Consider the following 12129-nt stretch of genomic DNA (forward strand, 5'->3'; position numbering starts at 1 on the left):
CACAGCAGTAGTCACCCTCTATCAACTCTTTGGGCTTTGGAACCCATGTCCCTTGCCTACCGAGTGCCATTCAGTTAACAGTGAGTCCCTCTACTGGTGAATGCCAAGTATAGTTCTGCTAGTCTCAGTTCACACAACAAGGATAACAACGCTTTATTACTCCTGCCCCAATAACAAGGAGACTGGGGATCCAACACCAGCCACAAGTGATCATTTGGGAAAGCAATCCCTTCATGCTGAGCACCAAGGCAGCGTGGATCAAGATCATGCAAACGAGATCAGCTCCTGAAGTCTTTTTCCACATCTCTCCACTAGATGTCAGGGGAGAGCTCATTCAGACTCTGCTTACAATAATAATAGACTCCTGCTGCATTCAGGAAGTGGATTCATTACAAGGGGTTTGGCTGAAATGGCCTGTACCCCAGAAGGGAGAGGTCTGCATGCTAAGGGGCAGCAGAGGAATGCCCACTAAAGTCAATAGGAAGTGTCCCATTTACATCAGCAGGCCCTGGATCAGGCCTTGAGTGTGGTGCATTTTATTCACAGTTGTATAGGGATATTTCTGCTCCCTTTGAAGCCTCGGTTCTTGGTCACTTGTCTGTAGCAGGCTGCCAGTTTGTAACTCCTGGTGGGAGTAAACTCCTGCGTTCCTGTGGCATGTGACAAGTGAAGCCATTTCAGGGTTTGTCTACACCTGAACACTACAGTGGCACAGCTGAGGCACTGTGCTGCTGTGGGGCTTCATTGTAGGCATGACCTACACTGACGAGATGGGTTCTCCCATTGGCGCAGTTAATCCGCTTCCCCAAGAGGCCGTAGGAAGAATTATTCCATGGATTTAGTGCTGTCTACACCAGGGATTAGATCAGTTTAACTATGTGGTTTAGAGGTGTGGATTTTTCTGCCGATGTAAGTTCCCAGTGTAGACCAGCCCCAAGAGGTCCCTGCTCTAGTGAGCTAGCAGTTTATCCCTACTCTTAAGATATGATGGGAACATTTAAAATGATGCCTTACTAAAACAGAACTTTCCACATTGCCTGGTGGGACTCTAGCATGCTGTTTGTAGGGACCGTTGCTGCTGTAGTTGCAGATCTGCCAGAGCCGTCAACACTAACTGTTAACAAAACACATTCTAAGACTGAGCTTACTCTTACTGCCTGGGATTGTTAGTGAATCCTGTTAGTGAATCCTGTTAACATTCAGGGGGAGCTGAGCCCCTAAATTCCTGAGGTTCCTGAACAAAGTCCTCGACAATTGTTTAGATTGCAGTAACATTCACAGTGTGCTAGGTACCTTTAAAACACAAAGGGAGACAAAAAATCACGGCCCCAAAGAGCAAAGGGTCTAAAATGGGAGTTATTCAACCTGCAAAAGTGTCCTCACTTCCTATGGTGCCCCATTGGGCCCCAGCAGCTAGTCAAAGTTTGGGCCTTGTAGGGCTGTTTCCAGTGGGATGAGAACTTGGTGCTAGGAGTCAGGTCTGTTTTTGGTGTGATCCTGTTTACGTACAAAGAACACACAAAAAGTCCTGTGTCTTGGAACACAGTAGAAACAAACAACTGCAGGCATTTTCTTTGCTCAGAAATCTCTGTGTCTGCTGCTCCAGCGAGCTCTGTGCCCCAGAAGCCCTGTCTCTCTCTGCTTCCTTTCAGAGTCACACTCACAATGCTTCTACTGGCTTTTCTCTGCCTCCGCTACATATGGGCTGCAACCAATCTCCTAGCCCCTGTTTTTTCAGCCAGGCTCTAGCCCCTGTGTTCTCAGCCTACACATCTCAGCTCTGACCTGCCATTCAGCCTAGTCCTTGAGCAGTAGCTGCTATTGTCTGCAGCTGTCTTTACTACAAAAAGGGGCTTGATTGCTCTTTCTGTTGAGCCTGAAGGAGGTTGCTTGGCACAGTTCTTGATGTTAACATGTCCGTGATGGTCTTTGGAGACAAGACTCCATTAGCACCTTTCAGCATAACATAGTATTTAACTAGTCACATTATTTTCATAGGGGAAACTATACTTCCTTCCAGTATCTTTTGGAATATGGGATTTCTGGCCATTAAACCATCGCAGTTAGGAGATGCCCTGGTGATTGAGAGCACCCAAGGCATGGCCAGAGGTCTCAGTGGCAACTGGAAGGAGGTGTAGAAGGGAACAGTGATGTGGCACCTAAAAGGAGAGAAGGGAAAGAAGAGGAAGGGAAGTATAGAATAGGAAGGAGAAGGAAGAAGGGAAATAAAAGATAAATGATGAGGCAGTTCTAAGGATAATACTTACAGGGGCAGCACATTTGTATAATTTTTGGTGGTGCCCAGAATAGTTCTAAGTACCTCCCCTCTACCTGCCTGGTAAGCCTATATATATATTTTTAAATTATGTAAAAATGTGAGGGCTCTGGGGTGGGGCTGGTGATGAGGGGTTTGGGGTGTGGGAGGGGCTCTGGCAGAGGGTTGGCGTGCAGCTTGCAGGGGTGAAGGCTCTGGCTGGGCCTGGGGATGAGGAGGTTGGGGTGTGGGAGGGGCTCAGGGCTGGGGCAGAGGGTTAGGGTGTGTGGGGGGGTGAGGGCTCTGGCTGGGGGTGCGGGCTCTGGGGTGGGGCAGGGCAGGGGAAGAGGAGTTTGGGGTGCAGGCAGGCTGCCCCAGGGCTGGGGCCAAAGAATAGGACTCCCCCCAGCCCTCTCCCCACTGGCAGCAGCTATCTCCAGGGGAGGGGCCCCCTCTCCCCGCCCCCCGCCCCTGGCAGCACACTCACCTCTCACCACTGTCACTGCATGTGCTCCTAGGGCCCCATTCAGGTCCAGGAAGCCCCCTTGCCTCCCCTGTGGTGGGTGCCGGGTGCAGGGTCTATCATCACATGTGCGCCTCCTCCCCTGCTGCTGCCCCTCACTGTAGCCTCACTGGGGGTAGGGGGTGGGGCTGCCCCTTGCCCAGCGTGGGGCAGGAGCGGTGACTGTGGGCGGGGGGAAGGGGGAAGGGACCCTGTGCTGGTGGAGGGTCCCAACGGAAAAGGGAAGGGTCCGAGGTGGAAGGACAGGGTCAGGGTCAGCCTGCCCTGCACTAGGGTATGGGGGGCATTAGGACCCTGTGGCGACAGTTGATGCCAGGAGCCAGCAGAGCGCAGCGTGGAGCTGCAGGAGGCAAACACCAGCTTGAGACAGAGATGCTCCGGGGCCCAGGGGAGGCGCCCGGGGCAGCAAGTCGGGTCTGGGATACACTTGGAGGAGATGCGTGGGGGCAGCAGGTGGGGCTGGGGGAGAGACCTGGCCCCAAACATTGGTGGAGCTGGGCCCCTGGGCCCTGAATATTGCTGGAGCCCGGGCACCATGGGCCCATATAACTCGCCGCCCCAGAATACTTAAGCAAGTTATTCTTGATTTCACCAGGTCTTGTCTACACTTGGAAATTTACCAGTCCAGAATAACTATTTCAGAATAGAGACAAGGTGGATGAGGGAATAATTCAATAACTTCTGTTGGTGAGAGAGACAAGCTTTCAAGAGCTACAGAGCTCTTTTCCAGGACTGGGAAAGCTACTCCGAGCGTCACAGCTAAATATAAGGTGGGACAGATTGTTAAGTGTAAGAAGATAGCACATGTCGCAAGAGACCATTCCAGGTGAAGTGGGCAGTTAACACATCTGCAGTCCTAGGCCAAAGGAGGGCTGGTGCGTTGCAGGTGGTTGTAATGAGACATACAGCCAGTGTGTCTATTGAGTCTATGTTTTTTGGTGTCTAGCAGAGTAATGAATTTAATCTCCCAGGCTCATCTTTCGAAGATGTTGTGCTGGTTTCCTTTGAGGATGGGAACTGAGAGGTCAGATATGGAGTGGTCTTTTGTGAGAAGTGTGTGCCCACAGGTAATAGGATGTATTTCGGAATACTTATTTCAGTATAAGTGCCCATGTGGACACTCTCATTCCACAATAGTGGACTATGCTATATTGGAAAAAGGAGAGTATCCACACAGGGTAATCCACACAGGTAATTGCTGTTCCTGAATTGCTATTTCAGTAAATTTCCCAGTGTAGACAAGCCCTGGGGAAAATTGAGAGTAACTCACCTGAAGTCAATGGAGAATCAGACCTTACATCCCCAAAGGGCTTCAGAAACATTAACTCACTTCTCCTCACCACGTTATTATGCACGGTATAGATGGGGGAGCAGAAGGCCTGGAGGATGGCCTGTTAGGTGGAGGCATTTGTAGTGTACCTATCACCTTTGCAACCATCCACAGGCGACTTGAAACCTCAACAGGTTCTGGAAAGTCCTAGACAGCAGCTCCCACCTCCTGCAAAGGCTGTAGCCTCAATCTCTGTATTCCAGCCCTGGCTGGTAGATGGCTCCATCTCCTGCCGCAGGTGTTCTTGAGCTGAGGCTGCCAGGGCATCTTTATGTTGTAGGACACTGCACACAGAGAGTGGGGCAAGTGCCATGCATCGGGCCTGCACACTGCCATTTAAGTGGGAGGCAGAGCTGTGCTTTCCTAAAGACTGCAGGAATGCAAGTGCTGAGCCCTGCAACGGCTTATGTATTGTCAAGCTGTGGTCCATATACAGACCATTTGGGCAGAACATCTGAGTGCCTCACACCAGCTCTGTGATGTAAGGCAGTGTTATTCTGCCCATTTGACACAGAGACCAAGTGACTCAGCCAAGGTCACACAGGGAGTCTGTGGAAAGGTGGGGAATTGCACTCATGACTCTAGCTAGTGCCCTAACCCCTGTACCATCCTTCCTCTCTCCTCTTGACTCCTTCTGCCATCCTTTGCCTATCAGCTCCCCTCTTTCACTGAATGGGCCATATCCTTAGCTGTGGTAAATTGGTGGGGTTCCCTGGTGGTCAATGAAGATACCCCCACTTATATAAGCTGAGGATCTGGCCAATTGTATGTATTTGATGCGCTCATAAAAATGATGAATCATAGAATCATAGGCTATTAGGGTTGGAAGGGACCTCAGGAGGTCATCTAGTCCAACCCCCCTGCTCAAAGCAGGACCAATCCCCAATGAAATCATCCCAGACAGGGCTTTGTCAAGCCAGGCCTTAAAAACCTCGAAGGAAGGAGATTCCACCACCTCCCCAGGTAACACATTCCAGTGTTTCACCACCCTCCTAGTGAAATAGTGTTTCCGAATATCCAACCTAGACCTCCCCCATTGCAACTTGAGATCATTGCTTCTTGTTCTGTCATCTGCCACCACTGAGAACAGCCTAGCTCCATCCTCTTTGGAACCCCCCTTCAGGTAGTTGAAGGCTGCTATCAAATTTCCCCTCACTCTTCTCTTCTGCAGACTAAATAACCCCAGTTCCCTCAACATCTCCTTGTAAGTCATGTGCCCCAGCCCCCTAATCATTTTCATTGCCCTCCACTGGATTCTCTCCAATTTGTCCACATCCCTTCTGTAGTGGGGGGACCAAAACTGGACACAATACTCCAGGTGTGGCTTCACCGGTGCTGAATAGAGGGAAATAATCACTTCCCTCGATCTGCTGGCAATGAGATTCTGTCCTGTCCCTAATAGGAACACAGGACTGGAAGGGACCTTCTAGGTCATTAAGACCAATCCCCTGCAATTGCAGGAAACCCATGATATTATGTGAGACCAAGGGCAAAGGGAATAAGGGAAATCTGAGGTGAAGGTGAATGGTAGGATCCTAAACACCCAGCTTCCAACATCCTTTCTTAGCCCCATGCCCCAGTCTGCACATCCCATTCAGCTCCTGCACAGAGATAACAGCCCTGGAATCCCTCAGACACTGGAGAAACCTGCGGCTTTTCTGCTGACATAGAACAAGCAGCATCAGCCTCACTGCCCAGCTCCCGTCCATTCCTCTGGTCCCCTGTGACATACAGATGGCCCATTAGACAGTGCATTAGAGCTGGAGAGGTGACTTTGTTTAAATCCGTCCATCTGAGATCTAAGAATAAAGTCAGATTAAGCTGCCTTAGCCCTTAAGCAGAGCTAATGAGTTGGAGGTGGCAGGAGGAGTGAAAGTCCAAAATCAATAACCTGAGAAGATCTGAAGGTTTTACACTGTATTTAGTAGCTTTATCCAAGGATTGGAAAACTTGCAACAGTCCCCCACAAGGTCTAGCATTAAACCTTAAGAGCTTCCCTTGTCCAGTTTCCTACTTTTTAAAATGGATGCAGTAGGGCACTGACTCAGCCAGTCATACACACTAGGCTCAGACAGAGCCCCAACCATTTAAAAATCATGAGTTAGCCCCCAAAAATCATGAGATTAAAAAAAAACAACCCTGGGTTCTTTTTGGGTTCTTTTTCTTTGCCTTCTGGCTTCCAAGCCTTTAGGCTGCATTTAGGTCACATTTTCAAGCTATTCTTTTCAGCCCTGTGGGCTAGAAATGTCCTTTTTTATGAAAATAACAGCTCAGTCTCTCCTAGTCACATGCCTCAAGGCGATGGGGCTTGAAGACAGACACCAAGTATAATGAGATGATACTTCAATGATTAAGCACTAGCTTGGAATGCAGGCGACCTAGGATCATGTCCTTGCTCTACGTATATATCCTCTGGCAAGTAACTTAGCCTATCTGGGTCTGTCTACATTCTATTGTAAATTCAAACTCAGGTTTGAGCCCAAACTCACCTATTATCCACACATAAATCTTTTGATTTGGATCTGCAAGCACTCAGAAAGAAGGTCCTAACACTGTCCTGCAGGGGAAGGGTCCAAGCCCTGTCATTTTGTCGTGTGGACACAGCTCAAGCTGCTGACTGGAGTGAGAAGGTTTGCGTACTGCAGTATGGACACGCTAGAAGAGTTGTGATACCCAAGTCTAGCAACTGTAAGCCCAGGTTTACAATGCAGTGTGGATACTCACACATGAGTTTGGAAACACTGAGTCTGCAAGTGTGGGTCCCACAGACACGGGTTCCCAATGCAGTATAGACAGACTGTCTGGGCCTTAGTCCCCCTCTGTAATAAAAAGTGGGGATAATAGCATTGGTCTGCTTCCTATGGCTGTGTGAGGATAAATGTGTCAAACGTTTGTAGTAGAAAGAGAGCCTGAAACATAAGGCCTTGTATCAGAAGCCTGGTGTGAGGCCTGAGGCCTGAACTAAAGTAGTGGTCAAGTTTTGCTGATATAAAGCAAAGAAGCAAAGTGAGCAGAAGTCAGGCTCTGCCTGCCTGCAAGCTCATGGAATCTGGCAAGAACAAGGCTGATATTGCAGAAACACACATTCCTGAGAAAGGCTAGGCACAAGACACACATGCAAACACATTCCAGAAGGATGGTAACAGAACACCCAATACCAAGTATAGTACAAACTCCTCCCTGCAAAGATAACAGTAACACACTGACCCCTCCTAAAGATAAGATCAGGATGACAGTGTGATGGATAGAGATATTTTGATCAAATCAACATATACAAGGCAAAGGATGGTAACAACCCACGTCAGGGGGAAGTACCTGACCATGTCAGGGGGCAGTACGTAACTTGTTTGTACTGATGTATAAAATGAAGTCTCAGAGGGAGTGTCTTTGGCTGGTCTATGGGAGAATGGAAAGTCCCGCTGCTAACTGAGCTAGTCCAATGCAACGGGCATACATGTGTTAGTGTACCTGTAACCATTGAGCCAGGACATTAGGACCGTGCTTCATTGACAATAAACAGGACCAAGTTCCTTTGCTACAGATGGGTCTGTGGTTATTGGGCAGTGCGATCGAGGTCTGCTGTGCCAATTATCTGCACAGAGCTGGGGCAGCACACAGAGAAAACACACACACAGCCAAACATTTAACATCTATCAACAATACTGTGAGATGCTCAGATAGTCCGATCATGGGGGCCAGAGAAGTATTGTAGAGTCTCATGATAAAAACCAATAGAGATGGCAGCACTGCTTATACAGTGTCCCACTCAAACACAGGAAGCAGCTAAAGGAATCTGAGTGAAGAGGTGCACTGTAGGATTCATACAAGGTTCATGCACTTGGCAACATTCAGGGCACACCCGGAGTGTTGTGTAGGAGCAGTGCACACACTGCTCCATCCAAGGGCATGAACCTTGGAATCTCACCCAGATGACATGAACCGTGGGAAGCCTCCCAGGACTGGGCTCAAGGCCCGAGAGCAAGGAATGTGGTAGATAGAAATTGGTAAATAAGAATGTTAAACAAAGCCAAATTCCTTTTATCTGTTGGAGAATGTAATGCACGGGGGGAGAGAAAGAATAAAGGGGAAGGTGAAAAGCTGACAGGCAGAAGCCCGTTGGCAGACCAGCTTGCTTGCTTGCTTAAAGCTTTGTGCTGTTTTGTCATTGAACCGCAACAACTGGCGCCCAAACGTGTGGCCCTCAGCACTCACCTCGCCCGGCAAGGGTTTCAGACGCGTCACTCATCCGCTTCGCGGATCCCGGTGAGTATTTTTCATTGTGGTAAGTATGGGACGCTCCCTCTCTGCTTTGCAAGTGCAACACCGTAATGAGCTACAGTATTTGCTGCGTAAGGCTCAGCATGACTGCCCCACTTGAGAACTCACTCTCCTGCTACAGGAGGTGAGTGCCCAATGCCCGTGGTACCCTGAAGCCGGAACCCTTAAGCTAGCGGACTGGGAGCGGTTGGGTCAGACATTGCACAAAGAGCCTCGGGCGCCCGTGCAGGCTTTACATGCCTGGCACCTCTGCCGCGACGCGATACAGTGTGTCGCCTCAGACAGGCCCTCCCTCGCGGTGCTGGTGCTCTCGCCACTCCCGTCCACTCCTGCAGCCATCCCCCCTCCTAGTGATGCGACACAGTGTGTCGCCTCGGAAAGACCCTCTCCCGCGCCAACAGAGGGGCTGCCGATCTCACCACCTCCGTCCGCTCCTGCAGCCATCCCTCCCCCTGCTTCACCCCCAGTGCCTCTATTACCACCGCCTCCCTTGCCTTCCCCACCGGAGCCGGTGTGTGATCACCATCCCCCCGTGGGGCCCCCTGCTCCGGGGCCCCCCGGGGGGTCGGCCGCGTCTGCTCAGGGGCTTTCGCTGGTGCAACAAATGGTTCACGCAGCGAAGACTCGCTCAGATATTACAGCAGAGGAGCTGGCTGATCTGGTCTCAGTTTGTCCGGTGACCTGGCAGGATGATGGCCAGGGCAACCAGGTTGCAAACTGGGTCAGTTTGCCCTACTCGGTGATCCGGGAGGTAAAGAAAGCGATTCACGAGTTTGGCCTGACTAGCATGTATGTACGTGGTCTCATTAAAGGGCTAGGTACTGGGTACACGCTGATCCCCGAAGATTGGAAGGCGCTGTTGCGCATGATGCTGACGCCCAGTCAGTATGTTATTTGGCTTAGTGAGTATCGGCAGATGGTGGAACGCCAAGCCCAGGTATATAGAGAGCAAGGTATCATTTATGAGCACTTGGCAGGGGAGGGCCAGTTTGCTACTGTTCAGATGCAGTCTCAACTCCCTCAGGCCGTCTTCCCCATTATTTCCACCTGCGCCCAGCATGCTTTCCGGAAGGTCCCGGATTCGGGCAGGCCTACCAAAAGCTTTGCCAGTATCCGTCAGGGTGCATCAGAGTCGTTTATGGATTTTACCAACAGATTGCAGGAGGCTATCCTCCGACAGGTGGATAACCCTGCGGCAGCTCAGGAGATTCTGTTAAAAATGGCGGTTGAAAATGCGAACGAGGATTGCTGCTGTGCTCTCCAGGCAGCACAAGCCTCTGGAATTCTAGAGATGTTGGACATGCTGCGGGCGTGCCAAAACATCGGAACCCAAGCACATAAAGCTGGAGTTCTGGCTGCCGCCCTGCGAAAAAGCGGAAAGGAGGGGAAGCGTTGTTACCGCTGTGGTAAGGAGGGTCACTTTCAGCGGGAGTGCCGCTCATCGACGGCGCCCACCCGCCCCTGAAAGAAGTGCCCCAAGTGTCAGAAGGGCTATCACTGGGCTAATCAGTGTCGTAGCGGGTCGGGAAACCGCACGACGGGTCTCCCCTGAATCCAGGGCCAAACGGGGGTGTTTCCCACTCAGACAACTGTTCCTCTGCCTTACAATCCATAGACTCCATGAGGGCGGCGACTGCCGGAAGTGCAGGGCTTGATTTGATTATGCAGGAGGACGCTGATTTTCAGTTGCTGGGGGAGGTTTGCGCCATACCTACACAGGTGACGGGACCTTTCCCTGCCGGATTTGTGGGTCTGGTTCTCCCTCGCTCACACGCTGGGAAACAGGGTTTTTTTGTCATCCCAGGGGTCATTGACGCCGATTACACTGGCGTTATTAAGGTTCAGGTGTGGACCCATCTTCCGCAGTCGCTCCCGCGTGGACGGTCAATTGCACAATTGATTTTAGTCCCCTATCAGGTGCCAGCCGCAGAGGATCGAGCCCGGGGCGGAGGCGGCTTTGGATCGACGCTGTCTCAGTTGCCGTCTCACAACACGTCCTCTCCACTTGTTGCTCTAACAATGTCGGTCCGCCCCTCGAAACCTCAGTTAACACTTCTCTTAAATAATGTTCCTTTTACAGGGCTGGTGGACACTGGAGCTGACATTACGGTGATTCGTGATCCGGAGTGGCCGGTCACTTGGCCAACAGTTCCTTCTAAAGAGTTGTGGGGGATCGGGGGTAGCAAACCCGGGCGCCAAAGTTTGTCTTGGGTCACTGTCTCTAAACCAGGAGGCCGTGCCCTTGCTACGATCTGCCCTTTTGTGCTCCCTGTCCACCTCAATATTTGGGGCCGTGACTTACTTGTAAAGCTGGACACCACCCTCGATATAAATACATAATGGTCCAAAACCCTCCCCCACCCACCTTGCCCTCCGCATTACCATTGGTATGGCAATCCTTAGAGCCCGTATGGATTGACCAGTGGCCCCTCCCTCTAGAAAAGCTGAAAGCGCTTCATTCACTTGTACAACAATATTTGCATGCACAGCGCTTGGAGAGCTTTACTAGTCCTTGGAACTAGCTGCTGTTATTTTGGCCTTTCAATTTTTTGCTGATTGTCCCTTTAATTTGATTGTGGACACGCATTATGTTTATCAGGTAATTGATCATTTACCCCTTGCCCTCATTACCCCTCAGGTTGATGCGGACCTCCTCTGCCTGTTTTTGTCCTTACAGTATCTCATCACCACTCGTAATTTCCCTTATTTTGTTGCTCATATTCGCAGTCACACCCCTCTGCCTGGGCTACTCACTGAGGGCAATGCGCGCGCCGATCGCGCGTTACGTGGTCAGGTAAACTCCCTTTTTTCTGACCCCATTGAAAGCCATTCCTTTTTTCATCAGTCTGCCTCTGTCTTGGCCTGACAGTTTCATATTCCTGCTGATTATGCATGTTCTATTGTTCGTTCCTGCCCCCACTGTGCCGCTGCTGCCCCTACCTTTTCTTATGCCGTTAACCTTAGAGGTACCGCAGCGAATCAGCTGTGGCAAATGGATGTCACTCACGTGCCACAATTCCGCCCCATTCGTTTTTACATGTTTCCATTGATACCTATTTGGGATTCCTCTGGGCGACCCCACAGCGTGGGGAAGCCACTCCCAAAGTTATTCACCATTTGCTAACCTGTTTTGCTGTTATGGGTCGCCTGAGCCAGATAAAAACGGATAATGCCCCAGCCTATTTCTCCACAGCCCTCTCCACCTTTTGTGCCCAATGGGACGTCCGTCTCAAACACGGGATCCCTTATAATTCCACAGGCCAAGCTATTGTTGAACGTGCAAATTGCACGCTAAAAACCTTGCTTGACAAACAATTAAAACAAGGGGAGCTGTGTCTCCGAACCTTAGGAGACATTCAGCAACAATTCATATCCTTTTGTTTACTTTAAATAATTTAACGCTGAACGCAGATCAGCAGACCCCCGCGGATTGGCATTTTCACAAATCCGAGGTACTGGAAAGACTGCGTGTCTATTACCGTCAGCTGCCCGATCCGCAATGGCTGGGCTCAGTGCCTTTAATCACTTGGGGTCGGGGATATGCTGCTGTGTCTCTCCCTGCAGGACCGTTGTGGGTTCCGGCCCGGTGTGTGCGACCGGCACTGAAACAGCATGGCGTGGCACCAGGGGCTGTTGAACCCCATACTGGAGTTGCAGCTGACCTTGGAGGAGAACGCGGTGCCTCCCGGGTCGACAATGGCGGGACGGAGACGGAGGAGACGTAGCGTCCTAAGCCAGCCCGTG

The 12129-nt window shown here is 50.8% G+C and overlaps 1 long non-coding RNA gene across 1 annotated transcript in view; it reads right to left on the reverse strand.

The window, feature by feature from the left end:
- Positions 1 to 12129, reverse strand: part of LOC141993499 (uncharacterized) — a 173551-nt gene that overhangs the window by 44432 nt on the left and 116990 nt on the right. The gene's annotated exons all lie outside the window — the stretch shown is intronic.

This window comes from Natator depressus, chromosome 9 (genome assembly GCF_965152275.1).
Source record: "Natator depressus isolate rNatDep1 chromosome 9, rNatDep2.hap1, whole genome shotgun sequence".
Lineage (NCBI taxonomy): Eukaryota > Metazoa > Chordata > Testudines > Cheloniidae > Natator > Natator depressus.